The 25,758-nt window shown below is 42.2% G+C and overlaps 1 protein-coding gene and 1 non-coding gene across 2 annotated transcripts in view; one reads left to right on the forward strand and one right to left on the reverse strand.

The window, feature by feature from the left end:
* LOC139691047 (uncharacterized) overlaps positions 1 to 25,758 on the forward strand; it is a 146,953-nt gene that overhangs the window by 74,560 nt on the left and 46,635 nt on the right. Inside the window, exon 2 of the mRNA XM_071588772.1 lies at positions 13,555 to 13,712. The gene's annotated coding sequence lies outside the window, so the exon portion shown is untranslated. The remainder of the gene's footprint in view (positions 1 to 13,554; positions 13,713 to 25,758) is intronic.
* Positions 1,886 to 1,957, reverse strand: TRNAA-CGC (transfer RNA alanine (anticodon CGC)). The gene has a single exon. It is a non-coding gene; the product is annotated as a tRNA-Ala (tRNA).

A 25,758-nucleotide genomic window follows, 5' to 3' on the forward strand; every position in this document is an offset into this window, starting at 1 on the left:
TAAAAATTTAAAGAAAATTTAATTTTAGATGTTGCATGCCTGGTATTTGATCACCCCTTACCATACGGTGGTTTGCGTGGTACCATGCAGGACAAGTAGAAGTACCTTCCTGCTTAAAGTCTTAATCTCGCCCGTTGTCTTCGTCTCCGACGGACTCCCCTCATAGTTTCCCCATTAGTTCCACCTTATAGTTCTACCACCCACCCGCTTTAATTAATTTTTGATGGAAAATCGCAATTACATCGGAGGGGGAGGCACTCGAATCTGCCATCCTCGGGGAGTCACCGGCTGCTGAGGATGAGTGGGAGGGAAGCAAGTGACGTCGTTTGCTCTTGACTCGAAAACGCCTCCTTGTTTTATAAAATCCACAGTTCTCATTTTTTAAAGCGTTGAACGACTGAATCTTTGTCTCAAAGGAAATACGATATCGTATACTTTCGCTTATCTCCGTGTTCCCTCATGCTATTCTAATAAAACGAGCCGATTGGCTGATCGATGTCAAAATACAAAAAACAGGCCATTAGTTGATAAACGATTGATGTATACATTGTTGCATCTGCGTGTGTGTTCACAAAACTTGGGAAATATTCCCCCTCCCAACCTCCTTTCATCACTTAATAGATCCTCCTGAACTGAGAGACGATGGACACCTGACGAGAGAGACTAGATTATTCCATAGGCTTATTATTTAATTTCGATAACCACGCGCAGCGTCATTTTAGTCACTCTCTTGCGATGAATAAGAAGGATGCGAGGCCTTCCAGGGAGCAATAAAACTGATTATTTCCGCCTTGGAGTTTACCTTGCAAACTACCTTGAAAGTTGTATCAGTACAATTGAATGCATGTCATAATTGCATTAATTCTTTTGCGAGATTAAAAATACGCAAATGAATTCTGACTTGTTTTATTTTTCCTGCCCCTGATGCATACTCGACTTTGCTCCTACTCGATCCGTTTAAAGTTAATCAAAAAGAACACTGCCCCGAATAATTATCCAAAAGAGAATATTGTAACCAATCCGGATGCACTGAAGATGATGCGCTATTCGACCATTGAAACGTTGGCGGAGATAGAGACGTCGACTCGGTTGAATATCAGAGAGGAATTTATTCAGAATACTGCCCCCTTAAAATTTATTGAGAGGAATGGGTTCGCCCGAAGAAAAGCGATTGTTGAATGAACTTGTACTTGCTTGTATGTGCAGTTTTCTTTTGCTCTTCGCCAGAAATTGCTCCAAGTGCCGACGTTCCGGTGCTCATTGGAGACGAAGGCAAGGCCCTTGGTGGAAAGCTTTAGCTTTACTGCACTCCAGGAGGCCTCGCCTACTGGTTCTTCGTCGCAAGATCGCATCACACTCCACTTTGCACCTATTCGATCCATAGAAAGCCAATTGGATGAGAGCATTGCCACCTTTTATATTTTGAACTTCCATGAGAAGGAAGCGCTCGCGCGAGAAAGAATGGTTGCCATTTGAATGACTTTCGTATCCACTCAAGTATATAAATAAATTTTACACAGTGAGTTACATTTCCGTCACATTCCCTTTGCACACGGTTTAGAAGTAATAATTAAAGTAAGCAAATGAAATGGAGGGAAAGGAGTTTAATCACGCAAGTGGAAATAACTCGATATTTGCATTAGTGCCGTTAAAAGATGAGATCGCGGAGAAATCGAGAAATGCACCCATGAAACCGGAACGGTACGGAAACATTAGGGGCAGAAACTTGCACTGATTGGTGAGTTAGTGCGTTTTTGGTGGAATTTCTTCACAAAAAAACTTCTGCATTCCATTGAAAAATTTATAGATTTTTAATTCTAATTTTGAGCAATAATGTTTTGCGGTATTGTGCCAATTAAGTGAAAATCAAGATGTAAAAAATATGTGGAGGTGCTGGGATTTGAACCCAGGACTTTCAGCATGCGAAGCAGACACTCTACCACTGAGTTACACCCCCGATAATGCCGATAAGCAGTCGCGACTATATTAGCAAATATATTAGCATGCACTCAATGCGCATAGGATATTCTTGCTCTTCGCATTACTTGAACATGGTACGGCGATCTCGTAAAGTTCACTTTATGAGAGGCATCTTACTTTCGCATCTCTCCGCGAATGTAGAACCCTTTATAAAGGATGATTCATGACTGTCACTCTTACTTTACCTAGTAATACTTAACATTTGCATTGATCTAATAGACCAGTGTTGTTGAACATTTTTTATATTGACAGACAGATTGAAGCCTGCCCCAGGAAAATTATGTCTCAATATTTCGTGATTAAAGAAATAACTCTCAGGGCGTAATCACATTAGATAGATATTACTGTTAATTTTAAGTAAAATAACTACAAATCATAGTTCCTTTTCACCAAACTCCACGTGTTGAATTCTGAAATCTAAAAAAACTCAGCTGCGAATTACTATATTACCCGCTAATATCCTTTACGATAAAAAGCTGTACATTGACTATAAATGTCTTTATTGCATGCTATCAGGTATTTTTTGAGCTATAAATGCTCAGGGGTCCTTCCACCACGTAAATACTGAAGTGTCCATGGGACTGAGCAGATTGCAAGACCAATGTTTGAGAAATGGCAGTAAAATTGATTGAATGTTCTTCATTTTCGACTAAGGTAATGGCATTTTCGAGAAAATTCTAAGTAAAACATCACATTAGCAGGACATCAATGTGGACTAGGTTGATTAGAACACTTCAGCTATTAAGTAAAGGTTTAAGACGAAAGTAGTCATATCACCAAGGGCCTTTGGAATGGAATTGGGTCGGGTAAAGAAACTTTTAACAAGAGGGTGTTGTTGATAAGGTCCTTAAGGAAAGATATGTGGAAAGGATTTGGGAACCTTTCATATTGGGATGTAATGTGGATTAACTCAGGAAAGGAAGCGATCTGTAAAATAATACTTAATCTGATAGCGTTCGCGTAAAAGACCTTTGGTCTTTTACGCGAACAGAATGTATTTTTACACCTTTCTTACATCCATCTTTCACCCCTCCCTTGTCCCAACAATTAATATTTATGTCTGTTTCATTAATCCAAATTGTACCATAGTAATTGAATTTGAAGTTACAGATCCTGAATTATTTTAAACCACATGCGTGCTCGTAGCACTTTTATTCTCTCGAAGAAATAGCCGTAGAGAGTGACATCAAGAATTTTCGGGGAGATGATTGTTGGTTTTTATTAAAATTCTCGTTTTCCTTCGAAGATATTTGTTTTGATGGCGGACACTCATCAACCCCATTCACCGCCCGCCGCCGAATATTTTGCCCAGGAGTCATTCTTACTTGCTCCTTCCAACTTTTATTCCGCATTGCCTCTCTCCTCTCCCTTTCGGCATTAACCCTTTATGTCGGGTGGGAATTGCTCCCCACCGCCTTATGTCTCCACTCAACCGCCATTGTGACCCTGGCTATCCTTAGCGTGAATTGGCGGGTTGTGTGCCATCTTGTTCTCCTCCTCTTCGCCAATTCCGCCCCCCCTCCCGTATGTCCCCTCCCCTCCCTGACCCCTCTCCTCCCGCGCAGCCGCCGCCTCCTCCGTCCTCCGCGCGGCGTCGCTCCCCCGCACCCGGCCCCGCCCTTCGTCCCCGAGACGATGCTGCCCTTCGCTCTCATTCCTCCGCTCATGATTCCACCTCTGCAGTCGCCCCTATTTGGACTCTCCTTTCGTAGTTCCCGGTCATTTCCTTCGCTTATGGGGGGCCAACCTTTGATCGCCAAGTGTAAATGACTCCCTGCTGAATTGGATCATCATTGCTACTGCCGCTAGTGGTTCGTGGGAAAGTCGGTTTGATAGGGCGAGGGTAGGAGAGTTCACCTGGTGCTGAGATCCGCGCCTTGTGGAATTCACGCTTCTGGGACGGACATTCCCTCTTCAGAGTCACCAATAGATTGCGACTCTGACTGAATCGATGCGCTCGTTTCATTTCTTCCAATGCGATTTAACCATCGTTGACGTCATTGATGTGTCATTTCGATAGTTAATATTGCATGCCCGGTATGGAGATAAACCCTATCTATGACTTGTAAGATACCATGTAGATGTGGATGAATAGTTTCTCGAATATTATATTTCTTTCCACGAAACTGTATCGTGATCACAATGAAAGACTTATGCTTGCTTTGGAATTACTGTCCACGCCACTTTCAGAATAAATTTAAATATAAATCCGAATTAGATCGTTTTTGTTGTATCGAGAGAAACGTTTACTCGTAACTTAACCCTTTTGAAGGTCCTTTGAAAATATTTCCTAAGTGAAAAATCGCCATTATTTATTGCAACTGTACAAATAGCGTTAACTCGAACTCGTCCGTTAGGATTCGTGAATTTCAACTCGCAAGAAGGTTAATGTAATTAAAATGGCGTATGGAAAATGCGAATGATTTTTTTTTAAACGTATAGTTTTGTTTATTGCAATCATGCAAATCAAGATGTAATGACGTCGAAGGGTTTTTTTGACTACGTTCTAGCATGGAATGATTATGACATCAGAGCATGAAATGCTATTAAAACGAGTATTTAATAAAATTTTGCATGATATGAAAGGTTGAACTGAGTTTAAATGCATCATTAGACCAGTTAAGTATTCAAGCTCAATTCGCATCATAATTAGTGTCATATCTGGCGAATGAATAAATGTCACATGGTGGACAGAAGGATCATTCTTCCTGCCGCTATGGATTTAGTCGATATGCGTAATTATTTTAATTTTTATAACATATCCGCTGCAAATTTGGAAGCGCAGCACACTCGATAGCATTTCAAAAACAAAATTGGTGACATGGCAGAAATTCTCTGTTAATTGGTAATGTGCTGCTGGAGACTTTCGTATCTGAATGTTGGGAAGCTCTAATATTATACATTTTTAAATGCACGCGGCCTAAGTGAGATACCTTTGGGACCGCGAATATTGGAAGCTCTTGAATAAATATGAGATCAGTTAATGTCAAAGGAATGCCTATGATGGAAAATCGAATGTATTTTAGGAGAGCAGAGGATTGGTGAGGGTTACAGGCAACTGAAACATTGGGAAATAAAAGGCATCACCGTTTCAATCGCCGCGACGTCAAAGGCATTGCTGTGGATCTCATGGGAATGCAACACGAAACATTGAAAATATCGAATTGTGTCGAGAGAATTTCACTTAGCAACATCACTTTCAAATTATCATGCTCTGGTATGAGTGCAAATTTTATTTATTATTGAACAACATTTTCATGTCTGTCACGGGTCCGTGTGTTTCATTTGATTACATTCATTATATTTTACGAGGAGAAATAAGATCGGCAGGGAATATCTTACGTAAATGATGTTTTTTACGTCGAAGCAGACGGAGATAATTTAACCCAGAGAGGCACCTAGATGATTGTTAAAAATCACCCTAATTGATTATGAAAAGTGTTAACTGAAACGTGCAATGGTTAATAATGGATAAAAAAGGGAATTCTGAACGTTCAATTACAATAACACCGAGCCCAGATAAAATTACCAAACCATAGTTTTTACGGGAAAAGAGCTAGCAGGAAATTCTTATGAACCAAAGTGTTAAGCAAGGTTCCAGTGTATCCCCAACATTGTTTTGCCTTTGCATGAATGACCTTTTAAGAGAATAGAAGGAAAACCGCATAGCTCCCGGCATTAAATTGGAACCCACGGAGTACTTAAACACAATACTGTTGGCAAAGAGCCATGCCATGATACAAGATAAAAACCATAAACACAGTAATTAACCCGAAGGTCGGTTTGGTAGGTGATGGTAGAGTTCACCCAGTACTAAGCTCTATGCGGCGTGTGAAATTCACACATCAGGGTAGGGGGGCCAGTTCCTTTCCCGGTGCTGGTTATGATTTCCTAGGAAGATCTGTCACCCGAATTATGCAAGATAGAGAATATAAATTGCAAACTGCATCAACTACATTGGTACACAAACTACAACAGCTGAGAGACACGTATATGTCCTAAAAATGTCGATAGCAAAAACGAAAAATAATGGCACTCATAGGAAACGACCCGATAAAAAACAGTGCCATCGAAGATTACAAACTAGAATATTTATCACGTTTCCTATATTTCGGATGTGGCATAACCTGTAAAGGAGACATAGACTTATTAAACAAATAAAATTAACGTTTTCCAGAAAATATATGGGACGATAAGAAGATCCATATCCTTAAAAGGTAGGACAAGAAGAGAAACTCTAATACAATTTGATAAAGTAATGACAGTTTCCACATTTCTGTATGGATAATAATACTTTACAGCGAGGCCGAAGGCTCTAAAACATATCGGAAATGGCATTCCTCCGATCAGTAAAATAGTTGTTCAAACCGTTCCAATACAATTCCAAAATGAAAGAAACATAATACGGATTCCAAAAACAGATTTCCCAGGGAACAATAGGATGTAAGCCATCCGGAATCAGAAGACCCAGGACCAGATGGTGAAAGTGAAGCGGGAACAGGCATGGGGAATAATTCGGGTCAGAAGAATAAGATGAAAAAAAAGATAAATTTGATTTAAATTTTCAACATGCATATATGCTAACATAACGAGGCTGAATTGTTAGTTAATGTGATTTGAATTGTCCACAGACTGGTTTTGACGGAAGAATTTGCAATTAATGGTGAATTGGAACATTTGAAAAACATCGGAAGCTTAAAAAAATGGTAGCCTCTGTAGGAACAGTTAATTGAACCTGGAAAGGACATCAGTGTGATATTAGTAATCGTTGAGAAATAAACTCGCGGATTATTAGTTTTCAGGCGAACTTATGTAAACAAAAGCTATTACTGCCCTATGCAGGAATTCGTACTAATCATACATCGATAGTGTATTTTTGTCCGTAATTTACGGTAATATTGTTGCAAACGTCATTTTTCTGCACGATTGTAATTAATCAAGATGATCTCTGAAAATGAAGATGTAAATACCAACAAAACCTCAATTTCCTCGCACGATAAAATAATAACTAGATTGTACATTAAAACTGTCGTGGAAATCGACCGAAAAAATAAAAATGTGTTGAAATTATTAGTTGCCCTATCACCATCAGTGTCGCCATTCCACACGGTTAAGCCTGTGGGAATAATTTATAGTAAATAGATGACTGGACGAATAAATATTTTTAAATGCAAACCTTGCCGTTGTCGTGAGTGTATTTGGTATGGCTGACATCTTCTGATATAAATCGTGAAATCCCTGTCTTAAACGAAATTTCGAAATTAATATCGAATTATCTTTCTATAAATTACGATTCATATTATTCAAATATATCCATGTTATGAATGATCTGGTACTTTCCCGGCGAATAATGTTTTCCAAGATTATTCGGGTCTCCCACCGGGTCCACGTTCGTAGGTTTGCCGACGTTTCGATGGCCGAGTCGTCCATCGTCTTCAGGGCATGAAGACGATGGACGACTCGATGACGACGATGGATGCCCTGAAGACGATGGACGACTCGGCCATCGAAACGTCGGCAAACCTACGAACGTGGACCCGGTGGGAGACCCGAATAATCTTGGAAAATATCCATGTTATGTTGTCATTCCTGTTGTTATAGACACCCTGGCGTGTGGCTCTGGAGGAAAAGAGAGAGAGGGGTTGAATATTGCCAAAGGGATTGTGCGGGACGTATGACTGTGGCGATCGTTTGCGTTGCGTTTGGAATTTCCATTTAGTGCGAGTTCATTCGAAACTTCACGAAAGCACTAACTTTTATTAATTAATAATGTCCAAAAGGTATATTTTATCTTGGGCTGCCATCCTCATTACAAAAAGTTAACGCGTGTTTACGAAAAAAACCTCTTGAATGCCTGAAATCGTGCGTGTGTGTCGAGATGACTGCGCGGATACGAGAAAGGAGCATGAGTCGACGTTTGTTACTTAAAAGAGTCTTCTTGATTTCACTTCATTAATCTTAACCATCATTAATGTCACAGCCGGCCGTCTGCCCGTCTCCCTTTTCAAGAAAGTGAACCCAAAATTAAATTTTGGCCGGGTTCTCTTCGTTCTCGTGCGTTGCTGACCCCCGCGGCGTTTCTACTCTCAGTCCATTTCTTTCGTGATCAGTGCATCCCCAGTGTTCCCCGTCACGATGTGTTTCTCCCGAGTTGAACTCACGAGCAAGGATACGTACCGTCAAGCCTGAGGCTTAGCAGACCGCCGAAGCACTCTGTATGCTCATCGTGTATTGGTGCGAGGTGTAGTGCATCGCCGTGGGCTTCATAAGAGGCCCCGCTCTCTCTCTCTTTCCCTCCGCCCCGTACTTCTCTCCAGCCGTCGGAACGTCATTTCGTCAGCTCTGCACACCTCAGACTAATGAAAATCCACTCTGACCGATCCGATTTTTGACGGCCTGCTAGCTTACGTTATCATAGTTGTTGGAATTTAACTCAAATTGTAAAAATTGAACTACAAGGAAAATGGAAAAGGAATTAATCTGTGCCAGAATCACGTACTATTGGTGCTGTTGCGAGAGCCTTTCCTGCCACAATTAAAGCATGAAAGACAAAATTTCTTGATTCAGAGGGTTTTCGTGCACGTGCTATTAGAAAACCTTAAGCGTCGGAACTCGAAACTTATTTATAGATTTCTGGAGTCCCTTAGAGCACGACGTAATTCCATGCAGTATTTCTTCCGGGGTCCACAACCCTTCATAGAGTTTCAAATTTCCATCAGGAGGAGTGTCATTGCTCAAGGTATAGCCAGTGGACTTTTTCCTTGCAGTACTTTCCAAAGACTTATTTCTGTCCACAATATTCATAGAATTTAATTATTTACCCGATTTTAAATATTACCTTCATTTTCCTCCTCTTTCACTAGGCGTATTTCCATTGCGCAATTCTTTATTTATCCAATGCTTCCAAAGTACAAGTTTTGTATCCATAGCAACGCGTAATGAATAAGTGTGGAGACATTTTCTTTCGAAATATATGTATGTTAATCTTCATTTTAATAATTTGTACTTAAACCGAATTACTACCAAAATATTGAACAAATTAAAGATCATCGGGTTTAATTCTTTTCAATTACATAATATTGTTTATCGAGGAGCTGTTTGATTTAAATCAGCCTCATATTTTACAGTTCTACATGAAGTCGGGCCTGAAACGTGATCTTCAGGCGAAGTAGGCAGAGTCGCTAATTATTTTTGTTACTCTTTTTGTTTTATTTTGACCGTTTAACGATTCACGTATTAACTTCTGGTTAGGAAATGATAGAAGTGCAGTGAAATTTTGCAATCTTGACGGAAACCTAAACAATCAACCTTACTTATATTTGATAATCTCTGACTTTGCTCTGTACGATAATTGAAACTTTTGGCACCCTTAACCAAACTTATGTGTTTTCTGCTACGTAACTTCGATGTGAGTTGATTAAAATGGGGACTCATTGTTGTGGCATTTTCACCATAAACATCGACGGTTACCTGTGGTACCCCGTACCAGAGGCTACCTTTAATTTTGACATGCTTAAAATGGGGACTCATTGTTGTGGCATTTTCACCATAAACATCGACGGTTACCTGTGGTACCCCGTACCAGAGGCTACCTGTAATTTTGACATGCTGGATGCCCTCTTACTCTAACTTTTTTAAATCGAAAAGTTCGTCGTAGATACATTAGCGAGTAAATTGCTGCCCTGCAGATGGAGTCATCGCCCGTGTCTGTAAAGGTGTTTAATTTTTGTCTTGGTGTTTGTGTCTTCTATCGGTTGTTGCACTTCTATTAGTTCCAAGCGGTTGATTTAAACTCAAGTTGTTGGGTCGCACGAACCTTCCTTAATCGTCTCACTCAACCGACACATATTCCTAGCTCGAGGAGATTATGGTAAAGTCGGGTGTTTATATTTCTCGGCCAGCTCTTTATCTACTTCCTATTTTATTTCAATTTATGGAAACCATCGAAGAAATGGAATTCTCACTCCGTGTCTTAAATTAAGTTTTAATTCGCTCTTTTGGTATTTGTTTATGCATTTCAACCCTTTTGACACGCATCATGTACTGCTGATTCCTTTGCGTATGAATGAATTCTAATAACTCGTTTTTCGAGTCTCCCATAAACTGTAATGAGTATGATCCTTCTGTAATTAGTACTTTCTCTTTACATTAATCGGGAAATGTATGAAGTTATCATCAGTCTGGGTAACTGCTTTCTTCCGCCAGCGTGTCGCGCGTGATCAAATATCCTATATTGACGGTGTGCGCTGTTTGGATTCCATGCGTGTAATTTCCGTGATATGGTCGCAGGAGATTTGCCTGTCGTCCATCGAGGAGTTCATCGACTTCGTACTTATTGACTGCTATGAGCACATTGTGATTGGATTGGTACTCGCTATTTGTCGGCATATGTTGTCTACTTCACCTCAAAGCTCGGAAAGGGGTAGATAAGGTTTGAATCGATAACAAGGGGATGTTTGCAGTTGATAGGTTTGCAGTTATCGGGCAGATGGTAGATGCTCGCAAACAGGGTTCTGAACCGAAGCCTAACTCGAACCTATCAATTCTGCTAACGAAATGTGTACTTGTGATTTTTTTCCTTAATCTTTTTTGAATCGGTCTCACTCTCCTACGTAACCCTGTAACTTTCGAAAAAAATACTCCCAGCATATTAATGTTATCGAAAGTTGGTGAGCTCCAAAGAAACCAAATATTAAAATTGTTCTTTTCGGAGAAGCTCTAATATTCCCCTTCGTATATTTTTTTTATTTTGAAAATCACAGATTTTGTTTTAGGTAATTGATCATTCCTCAAGTAATATTTCTACAGTTGGGAATTTTTTAAAACATCCCTTATAAGATAATTGCAAGTAAGTGTGTCGTAAGCAAGTGTTTCATTTGAAAACTTTTTTGTTGATACTTGTTATTTACATCTTCATTTTATAAGAAAAGCGATTTTACGTGTAGCACATATCCACCTTTCATATTTCAAATTATCATTTCATCATTCGAAACTTCAGTCGTTTCCAAGAACGGATAAATTAACCATGACGACTCTTTGCTTGTAAGTGCCAAAATGACGACGTAAGTAGTCTAATCGAATCGTAAGTAATCGAATCGAATTGTGATGAAAAAATGGTAATCAAACCGAAGGTCGGTTGGATAGGTGATGGTAGAGATCATCCAGTACTAAGCCCAACGGCCTGTGAAATTCACACATCAGGGTAGGGGGGCCAGTTCCTTTCCCTGTGCAGGTTATGGTTGCCCAGGAAGATCTGGTACCAGTAAAATCACTAAGCTTGGGTGGAGCTGCAGGTGCCCAGAGTGCCTTGCCCGGGAATCGAACTCGGGTCCTCCGGACAGTAGTCCGACGCTCTACCCCCTGGACTACCGCGACCCCGAATAGTGATAAGGAATCGAATTTATTGGGATCTCCGAGAAGTGAAAGATTAATGCCAAGGTGAATAATTCGGGTCTGTCGCTACCCTGTAGTGTGAAGCACACGTAGAGTGCGTGTCAAAGTCCGGAGGCGACATTCCCCGCAGCGCACAGCCCATCCCACGAAAAACTCGCCGTCCATTCCTCCTCATTTTGACCTCGCCGAAGGGAGGGAAGGAGCCTGGGTTTGCTGAGGGCTCTGAGCAACCCCTGGATATCGCACCGGGGAATAGTGAGGAGTGAGAGGAGGGAAAAGATTCGAGGCGACATCATAACGTAAACGGGAGATGATGAGGGAGAAAAGAGATTAGGACTTGTGAGAGCAAGGATTGCGGGCGGGTGGGTGTCAGGCAGGGAAGGGGCTGGACGTGGTGGTCTATAAAAGAGGAGGCGTGAGGGTCGGTTGGGAAGGGGGGGAGCGCCACCAGGCACGAGATGTGTTACCCTGAAAACGACCAAACGGCTGGAATGGTCGGTCGGATGAAGGCCGAACCAAGGGGGAGGGGGTGGACGGGATACGCCTTCCGAGTGGTGGCGCTAATTTTTTCCATTCCCACAGCATAGTAGATCAGCATAGATTTTTTTATCGTCATAACCCATACATTTATGGAATGATATGAAAACTTGAGTCCAGTCTGTCGTTAAGACTTGCGTGAGTTAATTCGTTAACCTTTGAGTTATCATTTGTGTTGTTTTCACATCTAATTGACAAAAGTCCTCTGGGCTGCGTTCGTAAAAAATGGAACACTTAAGCGAACTTGTTTTTGTTGCTTTTGAGAGTGGTCTCAAATTATATTAGTACGGCACACGTAGTAAATTAAATGACATGGCGGCGTAGGACCATGGGTGACCTACGCGTGACTTCCCCCTCCCCCATCTTTGTAATGGGCATAACCCAAATGCTCGAACGCGGCGCTGGTAATTAAAGTATGGGGAGTTTGGGCCGTTGGTTGGGGTTGGGCGGTCGTCGTGACTCCGCGTGCAGCTCGGGATGGATGGCTATGGTTCTCGGAGGGGCTGGGTTCCGGAGGGGTGGGGGGGCGATGCTCGGCTCTTCTTGGCGCCAGGCGCTAAGGGGAGGGGAGGTGGAGTTGTGGGGGAGGAAGGTTGTGGGAGGAGGAGAGAAGCGGGGCCAAGAGAAGGCCGCAAATCGGCGCGTTGGCAGTCGGCAGGGGTGGAGCTGATGTTATTGCCGGGTGACCACCGCTGTCGACGCGCCATTAGCACCCGTCAACACCACCCACCAACATCCCCGCGGGGCGCTTTTCTCTCTTCGTTTTGCGATTACCCCAACTCACTTCCCCTATTCCATGCTCCCCCCTCCCCCGATACTCTTGCCATTCTTTTTTCAACGGGTACTACCCTTCTTTTTCTCTCTCTCTCTCGCGGGAGAAATTATATTTAGGGCACCATCCACTAATTATGTGCTTTCGTCCGGACAGCATTTTATGAAGTGTTTGCGAGAGCAATGAAAAGTAAGGAGAGGGATATGAAAACAAGGTCCTTGCTTCGCAAACCTTAGTTTGTTTTCCTCCGTTTTTATTGCCGCTACGCATATTTCCATGGGGAGAAAAGGAACATTTAAATCTGTCAGTTGCCGAGTTTGTAATTATTATTTCACCCTGGTGGTCTGCTCAGCATGCGGTGGCCTCAATTCTGGACCCTAGAGGCGCTTGGGTTTTGGTTAGCATTCTGGTCGAATTGAGTTAGGGCGGTTTTTCGCTTCCCGGTCGTATTTTCCCTATGCTGCGATGTATATTGTGGTTTTAATCTTAGCATAAGAACGATTTTCGAAGGTTGAATGTGGGGAGCAGTGTCAGGAGAAGATGAATTGCGTAATCATTTTGCATATGACATTAAGAAAAGTGGATTGACGCCCTACTGATTCCAGAATCATTCCCTCGGCCTAAGAATCGAACTCGAGTACCCTTCTGAAGTGCCTTCCTGAATGTCCCTGCCTGTTTTGCTCTCTTCGTGACTGTGAGACATGTTCCCTTCTTCTTTCTTCAGTGCCTCGGAAAATACTCTCTCGTCGTGGGGATTTTCAATGAACGCCTCGTATCCATTTTGGATTCCATCTATTTCCTTAATTACTACTAGTGATCGCGATGCACCCTCGGGAGTGGTCTGACGGGTCTCTCTGTTCCTTCTGTTGCAGTTGCCCGGGGAGGCGGCTGAGCGGAGGCTTCTCCCGATGACGTCGCAACGGTGAGGGCAGCGGCCATGGCGACCGTGCACCGGCGGCGGAAGCACCAGCAGCGAGACGCCCGCGCGCCGGCGCCCCACTGACCGCTGGACGGGCGACACAGCACCGAGGTGAGCGGGCCACGCACCACACTCCCCTCGGCTCGCCACCCTCTGGCCTTGGATTTCTCTCCCCCTCCACCCCCTAAATCCTCTCCCCCTATTCACCCCCCAACCGGTTTCCACGAGAACAAACGAGACGTCCACCCTCTCCAACTGTCCCCAGGATGTCCGTATAATTTTGTCATTTGCCAACTGACATTACCTGTCTGCAAGGGTACCAGTCCTACTGCCTCCATATACGGAGGCTGCCGACTAAATGTCTCCAGGTCTGGAGAATCGTGGCCTTGGGTCTGGGGGTGGCGATGTCTCTGAACCGGGGGGACGCGACGCGTCTTCTCCGCGCGTTCCCCCTACAACAAACACCCACCCCCTGTGCACCATAAAGCAAGTTTGAGAGATATAATGTCTTGGTCGTTTCCTCCGCTGTATTTTCGACTTAAAATATTTAGGAACGATCTGATTTGGACTCCCAACCCCCAAATAGAGATCACTATATACAACCCGGTAATTGTCTTGTTTGCATGTTAGTATAAAATAACCTAATTTTACTGTCTTCAGTCTTGGAGTGTAATATCTTCAGAGAACCTAAGGGGTGCTTTACTGACGATAAGAGGGAGAAGGATCGATTCTCTGAAGTGCGTGACTTTGTAATTTGGACGGCAGCCATATGAGTTCAATTATTCATTAGTGTAACACCTTATTTTTCCATTCCAAAGTATCACCGCGTAAGATATTGTAACTTGAGAATATTTTTATGATTTTTAGAAATTATTCGTAATTCAGACCGAATGTTGTTAACTTCAACACTGAATATTAGGAATAAAATATTTGGTCTGGCTTCATTTGTCTCATGGACCGTAGCTTGTTCAGGATTAATAGTAAAACCTTGCTCTCTCGATGATTGCGAGTTAACCCAAAAAAAAACATTAAATGTTTGAAAATCGAACATGTCAGCGTACTGATGAAATCCGATGATGATGCTAGAATGAATGAAGACATTTCCGAACTATCCCATGGAGATAGCTAATCCGGGGCGGTGGAGAGCTGTAGGGAGAGGAATGCTCCTTGAATCCCAAGGGATCCTCTCGCTCTGCTTGCCTCGGGGACCGCCGCCGACGCCACCCGGGCACTCTCAGGTGGGGTCCGTTGGGCACTCACGGCCGACGCTCGCTTTCTTCCCCGGCGAGCTGCACCGGGGGTGAGTGGCCACAGCGCTCTCTCGAAGCGGGAAACTGTACCGCAGGGACACAATCCTTTCACCCCCGCCCCCCAGTCGATAGCCGTGTCACATACATTTGCCCTCACGAGGAAAAATATGTGACACGGCAAAATCGTCCCTGCTCGCAGCGCCCCACTACATTGTGCGGTGGCAATCCGAAAAAAATACAATTTTGTCCGGTTAGAATTTTCCCCATCCTACACCCGAGGTTGCCAAATTTACGAATGGCATCGGTGTTTTGTCATGCCGCAATTCTTTTACGCGATCTAGCGATGGTAAAGTCCCCAATCCCCAACCGCTACGGTGTAAATGTTGTAAAACTTGTCCAGGTGAATTGTTCTGAAATACGAGAAATAAGGCAATCCACTTTATGAGTTCTCAATAGGTAGGCTTAATAATATTCTTTCCTAACTTCAGTCAAACTAATATTATGCAACATAGGTTCTACCTTCAATATCGTTCTAGATTATACTTAATGATATATAATAGTCCGTAGTACCTATATATCTTTAATTTAGGAAAAATGTAAAAAAACTTAACGGCGGGAACACGTCATAATGAATGATAAGCCGAAGCCTTTCATAAATTACATTTTTTTATGGACCTTCCATTAATTACACGATTCTATTTGGAGGGGGGACGGGAGTGTCCACGTGACACGTCACGCGACAATTTTCCTTTTCATTGCACACACTTCCTCGACGATGCATAAAACATGTACCCATTGCTTTCCCTCGAAATAACAACATTCTGAGAAGCGCGCGGTTTTATTTCCACCCCCGATAGGCGTCACGCAGCCCGCGAACATATATTTCACCGGAACAACTGACGAAGCCGTAAAACTCGCGTGCTGCGGGCGGGGATATTGGATGGGTTGATGAAACATAAGCGGAGCATCATGTGTATGGAAAGAGGGGAAAAATATTTCCCAGAGAGCATTGCGCGAGTAATGCACTCCCCTCCCCCCCCCCATCCCTCTGTATGAATTCGGAAACGGAATGTTGGCCACCGCACGGATTCGGCTTCTCAAAATTTGTTCAACATTTCTGGCACCGTAGAACTAGAAGGTCTACTCGAAGAAAGTCTATTCAATAAAATCAGAAGTTTGGAGGAGGATGATGCAATGTTCATAGATTGCCCGCGGTGGACTGAAAGCTAGGCTAATGAAGCACGTGTGAAATTTCATCATATATTTTACAAAAATATCAAGTGTTAAATTTATTGGTAGTCATCATAGCGATCGTGTTTTCAGTACCATTTTCGTTAGATCCTCGAAATGTTTAAATTTAATAATCTCTCAGCATAGCAGTATTTTTTAGAAAGTAATGTGTTTAGCACTTTAGTGAAATACAGAAAATGGCATAGATATGTTCGGACTGGTAGGAAAGGGGATTACGGCCTTTGCCCATCTTGAATTATTACAAATGAGGGTTTGTAATTACGTCTGCCATCGTGTCCCCAGACATCATGTCATACAAATATTTACTTGGGTGTGTTTCCATGGAAATCAGAACCGTTAAGGCGAATTGTATTTAAATCCCTGTCATTTCAAGTCTCAAGCAATAATTTAGAACATCTTAAGTGGCAAACTTTACCACTGTGAAGTGAGTCATCGTGTGCTGGATTGTATGTCGGCATTCTTGAAATTACTCCGTACTCGCGTCATTTCCCGAAGAAAGCCGCGATAGCGGAGTTTATGCCTTTTGTTATGCCTTTTCGCCACATGAACTCGTAGAGATAAGACTCCTTGGTGTGACTTGTGAGACACCATTGTAAAAAAGTGAACACTTCCCACAAAACGACTTCCGTCCTCGTCTGATAGGGCTGAAATGCTTGAATGGAAGGGGAAGCTAATTGCACCTATTTTTTTGAACTAGGTAAATGCGTGAGTGAGAAGAATCGGAGTAGGCAGGCTCTCATTGGCCTGGTTAGTATCAAATTGTCATATTTGTTTTCGGTAACCATAGGAATGCTACATAGCGTACATGAATACTCTTCGCGCCGTTCCCTTCGAACCGAAAAACACTTAAATAAATTGATATCAGAGAGCATTCCCTCTTGCAATAATTTCTTTCATTCTGCTTGGCGTATTTATTCGCCTTAAATATATACCTTCTGTTTCATATATGCTTTCTTGCTTTCGATAGCTCTCATGTCGAGAGTCCTTCTACTGCATACACCCAAGATGTCATCTCATCCTCTCAAACCATTTACTCTTCTCTCTTATGTCTGTTTGGTGATTTGAATCACGCCGATTCTCCCAACATGGCCCAAAAAGCCTGGCGCTCCAGTCACAAACCTCTCCATTACCAGTACATCCAATTCACATTTTTTCATTACCCACACAGTCTATAATCTATCTCTCCTTTGTTTATGCAGCAAACACTCAAGTAACCATACATTTATTTAGCAGACTGCTTATCCTAGCTCATTCAAGTTTCTTTCCTTTGCAAAAATATTGGGGAGGAGTATACTTTTATCCCTTTTAGCCATTTTTCCAGTCAGTTTTTATATACTCTCTGTTACCGAAATTCTTCGCCCAAATATTCTGCATCGTCTGCGCCTAAGATGACGGGGCCATTTGTATCTCTATTCTTTATGCCGGTTCTATCCAACCATCTCCCTCTCACAAATTTATCCATGCGAACATTCAACTGTCATGGTGACATTACACTTCCTTGTTTCAAACTACGCTTCACTCCAAATCAGTGCTAGGTAGTTTCATAGATCGTTTTCATGTGCCTCAATAATTACCTTTCCGTCATACATACACTCTCACCTTCCGCAACTTTTCGGTATTCATTCTGCCGAATCCAAATAGTGTTTCTTTCGTTCATCCATATATCTCTCAAGTGCTTGCGGAAAAGCAACTAGGAGGTCCATACATCCCCTATCAGTCATACGACCACATTACTCTTCCCAGGTTGTGTCCAATGTTAACTTTGCACTATTTCTGTCAAGCATTCACCGAACACTTTCCCTTGTGTTCCCAGAGGACTGATGATTCTCAGGGCAGGTCTAAGTTTTACCCTCCAGATGACTGGTCGTTGCGATAGGAATCCTGCTCCGGACGAGAGGAACCGCAGGTTTTGGGCATTTGGTTCGCGCTTTCGGTTGAGCAGCCGATGGTGCGACGCTGCCATTTTTGGATTCTGCCTGAACGCCTCGAGGGCAGATTCCGCCCCCGTGGAAACGGCAGCGCTAATTTGAGGAGACCCGAGAGCCGGCGGGCTCTCGAAACACTCCTCTATTATTAATATCTCCTGATAGTCGTCCCTTCTCCTTCTGCAAAGATGGATGCATTTATATTTCCAATTTTTTATGCAACTGAGTTGCATTAAAAATATTTTGTTCCAAAAAGGTGCATTAGAAATTTCAATTGCAGTTTGCAAGCGGAAATGGATGAATTCGTGCAGACACGACAACGCAGATTTCATTCTCCTCATCTTATGCTGTTAACTCGCCTTAATAATATTCACCGCTGTTGCCCAAATCCTCAAGGTACTCCATCTGATACACTTTCTCAGCCCGTGCCACGTGCGGCATTACTTTTGGCGCACCTTTGCTGGAATGCCATATTATAAAAGAGCCCAACTAACCCTTGCCAAGTTTAATATAAGTTGAATTGGCGGAATATTAATTCGTGGTAATGAAAATTATTTAAAAATAAAAATCGTAATGTTTTACAGATATTTATCGCGTACGACACGTTTCAGTGGCAATGCATCACCATCAGGTACAAAATGTAAATTTTTGGGTCCGATAAAGTTATTTATTTCAACAATAAATGGTTAATAGTACCTCACGCATATACAGTATAGATTGTTATAAAAAACAAAGGAAAAAAGCTATTGCAGAAATTATCAGACCGCATCGTACCCCTTCGAAAAGTTAATTCTTATGACGCAAATTACTGTTCCTATATGAGGTTACTAATAGAGTTGCTAACTTCTCCGGAAACAAATTCTAAGTATCCTGTTACCATTCCACCAAGGTATTAAAGCAATTTAGTCACGATTAAGTCAAACTTGTCGATAAAAATTATAGTGGAGTCATTGATAGCTGTGTTAAGTATTACATGATCCAGACTGGAAGGGGTTTTAAAAATATACAGTAAAAATTCAAAATACAAAGCACGAGAAGTTGAGTTTTTGTATATTCTCTTCAAATAGTAATGTATCAGACCTAAGTCTACACCTTCAACCGCGTTCGTTCCTGAAGTTCTTCACTTTGACTCTCTTCAATGTGCTGGAGAAACTGAAGATGGTAAGCATTAGAATAAGGCAAGCTAGGAACTCCTAGGATTGTCTCGGCATTTGTTAATAATTTTTCCCATTAACTTAGCATGCCTACGCATTCTGACCACACCTCCCACTTACACCTCGTCCAATGCCATTCCTACCCATAACGCCTCTGGTTCTTCTTTTAACTCAGCCTCACAGCATCCATACACTGCCAAATATCCACTCCCTTTATATATATATATATATATATATATATATATATATATATATATATATATATATATACAGGTATATACAGGGTTCGTCCGGAAAATAAGTGTACTGATTTTTTCCCGCCGTTCTAGGCGCGCCAAGCACCGCTCTGACGGGCTGTGATTGGAGGGGGGTATGTTGGCAAGCGACGCTGAAAAAGGCAGTCGGCTCTGAGCTGTGGTGTAGTGAGGAGCTCTGTTAACGCGAACCTCCACGCTCGACCCACGTCACGGAACGCGATGCCGAAGTTTTTGGAGCAGCGTTATTCCATCAAATTTGCGGTAAAGCTTGGGAAATCGTCTACCGAAACTGTCGGTATGATTAACCAGGCTTACGGGGAGTCAGCCATGTCCAGAAACATGATCTTTCGGTGGCACAAGATGTTCGTGGAGGGCAGAGAAGAGGTCGACGACGAACCACGGCCTGGACGCCCATCAACGACACTCACCGACGAAAATGTGCGAAAAGTTCGCGATGTACTGAACTTTGATCGTCGTCTTAGTGTTCGGATGATAGCAGAGCAGTGTAATGTGCCAAAAACAATAGTGCACGAGAGTCGCCCGCGTCCGGCCAGCGATCAAAAACATCTGGCGGCTGCATCACGACAATGCGCCGTCTCACACCGCGCTTGTCGTGTCGGACTTCTTGGCCAAGCACGGCGTGGCAACGCTGCCGCACCCGCCCTACAGCCCGGACTTGGCACCACCGGACTTCTTTCTGTTCCCGAAGATAAAGAGGAGTTTGAAAGGAACGCGATACGGGACTTTGGACGCCGTCAAAGAGGCCGTGACGACGTGTCTTCGATAGGTTCCCGATGATGCCTTCGCGGGAGCGTTCCAGGAATGGGAACGCCGCTGGAACAAGTGTATCGACTAACAAGGGTCCTATTTTGAGGAATATTAGCCTAAGATATGTAAAAGTGTATATATATATATATATATATATATATATATATATTATTATTATTATTATTATTATTATTATTATTATTATTTAGGTAATCTACTGGTTGAGGTAGGTTTTTGGATGGACATAATTAATAATTAAATAATTTGTGACCCCTCGCAAAACACAACATCCTACTCTACATCAGGTCCCTCTTCAGCTCTGAGTACTTTCTTCCACCCTTTATCCCGTCCATCATCCCTATCTTGTTCCTTCCCTTTCCTTTTTTGCCTAATATTCTCCCCTCAATTACAGTCTTCAACATCCCGCTGCCGGTCAACACCCCCTTCATCCACTTTTCCTGCCTCCATAGGATTTCTCCGAAAAAACCCCTCTGTTCGCCCACCATACCAAATACTTCCTCATTTATTTTCTTCTCTGTCCATTTTACCTTCTCCATTCTTCTCCACACCCACGTCTCAAAAGCCTCCAGTCTACTTCAATCCTCCTGCTTCAGTGACCACGTTTCCGCGCCGTACATAGCTACGCTCCATATCAAGGTTTTTATGAGTCTCTTCTTAATATCCTTACTCAACGTCCCTGCCATCAACTCCCTCCTTGAGAAAGCCTCTTTGTCTAGCGCAATTCTTCTCCTAACGTCCCTACTACTTTGACCGAGTTGGTCCAAACACTACCTAGATACGTAAACTGTTCTACCTGCTCTAGTTTTTGCCCTCCTATTTTAATGTTAAGCTTAGCCTTTTTCTTTCTAGAAAATCGCATAACCTTTGTTTTATTAATATTGATTCTCATCCCATACCTGTCGCACTGAATTTCCAATTCACTCAGGAATGCTTGCAACCCCTTGGCTGACTGACAAACTAAAGCTTGGTCATCAGCAAACCTAACGGATTTTACGAATTCCCCGCCCACTTTCATCCCTACCTCCAGTTCTTCCCATGCCTCTTTAATCATTTCCTCTGCATACAGGTTGAACAGCAACGGTGATAATGGGCAACCCTGCCTTACACCTCTTCCTAACACTGCCCATCCGGACTCCCCGTTCCCCACCCTCACCTGAGCAGTCTGAGACATGTACAGGTTGCGGATTAGCCTCCTTTCCCTCCAATCTATTCATATTTTCTCAATATACTCATTAGTTTTTCCCAATTCACTCTATCAAACGCTTTTTCAAAATCTACGAAACAGGCATTTACCTCCTGGTTATATTCTAAATTCCTCTCGATTATTTATAATTACTCTCGATTATTCTAAATTCCTCTCGATTAATAATCTCATTACTACAATGGCATCACGTGTACCTCTCCCCTTCCTAAACCCAAACTGGGCATCCCCTAAGTAATCATTTTCCCTAATCTATATCCTTTTCTTTATGGTCTTTAGAGCAACTTTAGTAGCGTGGGATATCAAACTTATTGTCCTGTAGTCCTCACATGACGTAGCCTTTACCTTTTTTGGGATAGGAACTAACACTGATCTCACAAAGTCTTCCGGCCAGATTCCGTCTTCATAGATACTACGAATCAGCCCATATAGCCTCTTCCTCCTACATTTTCCTGTGCATTTCAATAGTTCCGCGGGAATGTTATTCACCCCCACGGCCTTATTTAGTTTCATCTCCCTTAATGCCCTTTCTATCTCATCGTCGAGTATGCCTGGACCTAAGCTATCTTCCTCTACGTCATGTTCCTTTTCTATGTCTAACTTTGTTGGTCTAAGCTCTTTGGTATTCAGTTCTTCTATATATTCCTTCAATCTCTCTTGGATCTTTCCGTCATCTTGTTTTCAAAGATTCTACTTTCACTTGTGTGAACAATCCGAATTCTCATGCCCCCTTGAGAAATGATGTATCAATTTGATAGCTGCTAAATCTGATGGCAAGTAAATAAAACGCCATGTTGCGCAGAGATCACTGAAGGCACTCGGTGGCCGTGAAATTCTCATTTGGAAACGAGTTTAGAGACACCTGTGACGTCACATCCCATGCCACACCTTCGGACCGGAGCAACCTTCCTTTTTGAAAATCGACAGACTCGGCCGGCACTCGGTGTAATTGACAAAATATATTGGGCGAAATTAACCTTTTTATCCATTTCCGACCAAAATTTTTAATCAATTAATCAATAATTATCTGAATTGGGCACAAGGTTATATTCACTCAATCATCTTTCGTTGTGTTCAGCGTTGAAATTTTGAAGAACTAATCTTTGTGAATCATCAAAAATCTTGAGGCTACTGCAATGAAAATCTTACATTATTTCGTGTATTAAGGCTTCCATCTGATACATTGTGGAGAGAGCATTGAGGAAATAATGAAAAATAATATATGTTAGGGACAGCGTATTAAAGATTAGGAATTGCTCAAATGATAGAAATAAATACTAGTAGTGAGTAAAATGGAAATTATTTATGTCCATAGTGAGGCCATGCGTCTAATACGAAGCAGAAGTGCGTGATATTCTTCGCAGGTGGTCTTTCCTGAGCCTGCGCATGTGTTCACCGAAGAGTTGGGAGAGTTTTCAAGCGCTGCCGCATCACAAAAATATGCCGGCCAATCGTGGTGATGTCATGATTTCATCGCCTTCACCGAGGTGCTAGATACGACGGCAGATGTCTCGGTTGCTTCCGGTGTTGGACGCTGTCAGACCACTTCTATATTATTATTATTATCCTTATAAAGCTATTTTAACTGCTAGGAAACATTTCCAGTGGGAACAGCAAAAGTATTTGCACATTAAATACAAAAGTATAGTCATGAAACCGAAGATGGGTTTGATGATTGAGGGTGGAGCTCTTTTAGTGCTGAGCCCAATAGCGTGTGAAAGACACTCATCACTAGGGTAATAAGGGAGGAGTTGCAGTTCCTTCACTTGTGGTTTCCCAGGAAGATCTAGAGCTAAAAATATCAATCACAGTGTGGTTGGTGATGAGGATGCCCAAAGGCGTCCAAGAGAATCGAACCCGGACCCTCCAGTCAGCCGTGAGCTATACGTACTTATTGGACTACCGCGTCCAATTTCTCAAATGAAGGGAATTCTAGGGGAGGATTAGCATTTACTGGAGGGCATTTTCATTTTTTTTTTAATATCTCGGGAAAGGATTAAAGGATTTAAAAGCACTTCAAAGTAGCCTGTTCCAATCTGTGGTGGAACCAGAATGTCCACACAGTTCTTTTTGCAACGATTCCCTTTATCTTCTTTGTAATTTTTTTCTGAAAAAGTCAGTGCAAAATTTTTCGCCGTATGTCCAGGCTGGTCGTTCTCATTATGTATGCTTGGTTAAAATTTGTTATCTCCTCCACCTTCCTCCTACAGTCTAAAGGCTACCAATCTAGTGTTTCGTTCATGTGTGATGCGTAATCTTTCCTTTGAAATCGTCCCTCTTTGCTTTTTCATTGGACGATTTCAAACTCCTTATCTGATTCTTTTTTGCATAGGTCTCGCACAATGGCGGAGTATTCTAGAATGGGCCTAACCATCGACTGTGCAGGCTAATTCATTCGTTTTTCTTTTACTTTTCATTTCACCACGAAGTTTATGCCTGTGCAAGCTTTTCATATGAGACCCTCAGGATATGTAACCCTTGTTAATTAGTTATATGTAATGTAAACACTTGGGTGACTTGAAACGTGTTCGTTTTGGCGTATTTTATAAAAACATATACGCATTCAATCAAAAGAAGGTATTTCACGTTTTTTTAATCATTTAAATTATTTTTTAGTAAAATATACTTGAGAATAATATACGGGTTAGCCTTAAAAAGGCTACCTTTCATTTTAAAGGTCGTGGGAAAGTGTAATGAAAACAAACGAGAGAGAGAGAGAGGTGTTACTTCACTTTGTTAGGTCACGCTTAGAATACGCTTCAATTATCTTGGGACCATCTGGGAAAACGCTAATGAAAGATTCAGACAAGGTTCAGAGAAGAACCGCTTCGTCATTAAAAATCGCTACGAGAGGCGAGTAATTGTCTTGAGTGTGTTAGAAGGAATTGGCTTAGGAGTCCCTTGATTCTCGAAAAGAGCGGGAAAAACTTCGTTTTTAGAAAGGTACTGGTCTCCGGAGTATTCTATTGACACCGAGGCATTTATTATGTCACCAGATTATTTATTAATTGATTCGACCGCCGTGTTTAAATAAGATACATAGAGAAACCGTGGCAGATAAATTTAAGTACTCGTTCTTCCCTCGTACGATACACAGTCATAACTAAATTGAAACCAACAGCCCGAAAAAAAATTAAATTGAAGAATAGAACTTGGTGAATAGGTCAAGCACAATAATTATTGCATGATTTAGGAAGGTATGAATATGCTCGAAAGTTGTATCTGAGCTAACATGTATTCAAGTCTATGTATAAACTAATATATTAGTACATATAGCTGGTGCCCTAACACTCTCCGATCCACGTCCTTGCCGTGGCTTGCGAGGTATTTTGTAGATGTAGGTAGTATATGTTTTCAGAAGAATGAAATTCTGAAATTTCAAAGAAAAACGGTTTAGAGGTTAGTGTCAAGCGTGTTCGAATGACGATTGCGAAAGAATGTTTTTTTCGGAATGGGGCATTGGTAACCTAATAGAGCCAGTTGTCTTGCTCTCTCTAAAAGACTTCCCTAAGCTATTATTTTCGCATAATTATTTATTTCATTAGAAGATAGTGACAGTGAATAAATGGAAATAATTCGATATGCAGTAAAATGTGGTGAATTAAATCAAAAGCTCGGAGCAAAAGGAACGAGATCAAAAGATTTTTGCTTTCGAAAATTCCTGGAGTAGAGGCGTAGTAATTAGCCCTTATTTCACCCCCGGCCCACTCTCCCACCGCCTCTCTTCCCCCGTCTCCACCCCCCTCGAGTTTGCCCGATGGCGCCGGCCCACAGACATGGAATTTCGTCAGGCACTCCATTAGCTAGCTGCTTGTGGTGTCGACGCCTGCTTACACGTATCATTCGCCCTCGCGCAGAACCAAGGAAAGATTTTATAGGAAATTGAAAGAAAAAGCGTCGTCTTAGTTTTGTGCGTGGTAAAGAAATTAGGTGCGACTTTCGAAAATGAAGAAACCTCTGAATTAGGAAAATCGCGGACGAGTGCAAGATTGTGCGATAAAAATTAATGAGAGGTTGAGGAAAAGAGATGTTAGCAGAACAAAGAAAATCCTGTGCTTTGCTGCATTAGAAGAATGGAAAAAGTGGTTCGTGTGGAATAGAAATTAGGATTATTTACTCGCGCCGTGACAAGTGGTGCAATTGCCTCTGCTGATAATAGAAACTCGGAAAATGATTGAAGCCGTTCAATAAGCTAGGATTGACCGGATCAACAGTTTAATGGCTTCGGCGTGCGGTCCTCCGAATCCGTGAATGAAAGTGCTTTTTCCTTCTTGATTTCACTCCATTATTCCCTTCCGTGAAAATGCACATATCATCGTGGATCTTACAA

The sequence above is a fragment of the Hetaerina americana genome, unplaced genomic scaffold, assembly GCF_022747635.1.
Source record: "Hetaerina americana unplaced genomic scaffold, ioHetAmer1.1.p SCAF_3, whole genome shotgun sequence".
In the NCBI taxonomy this organism is placed as follows: Eukaryota; Metazoa; Arthropoda; class Insecta; order Odonata; family Calopterygidae; genus Hetaerina; species Hetaerina americana.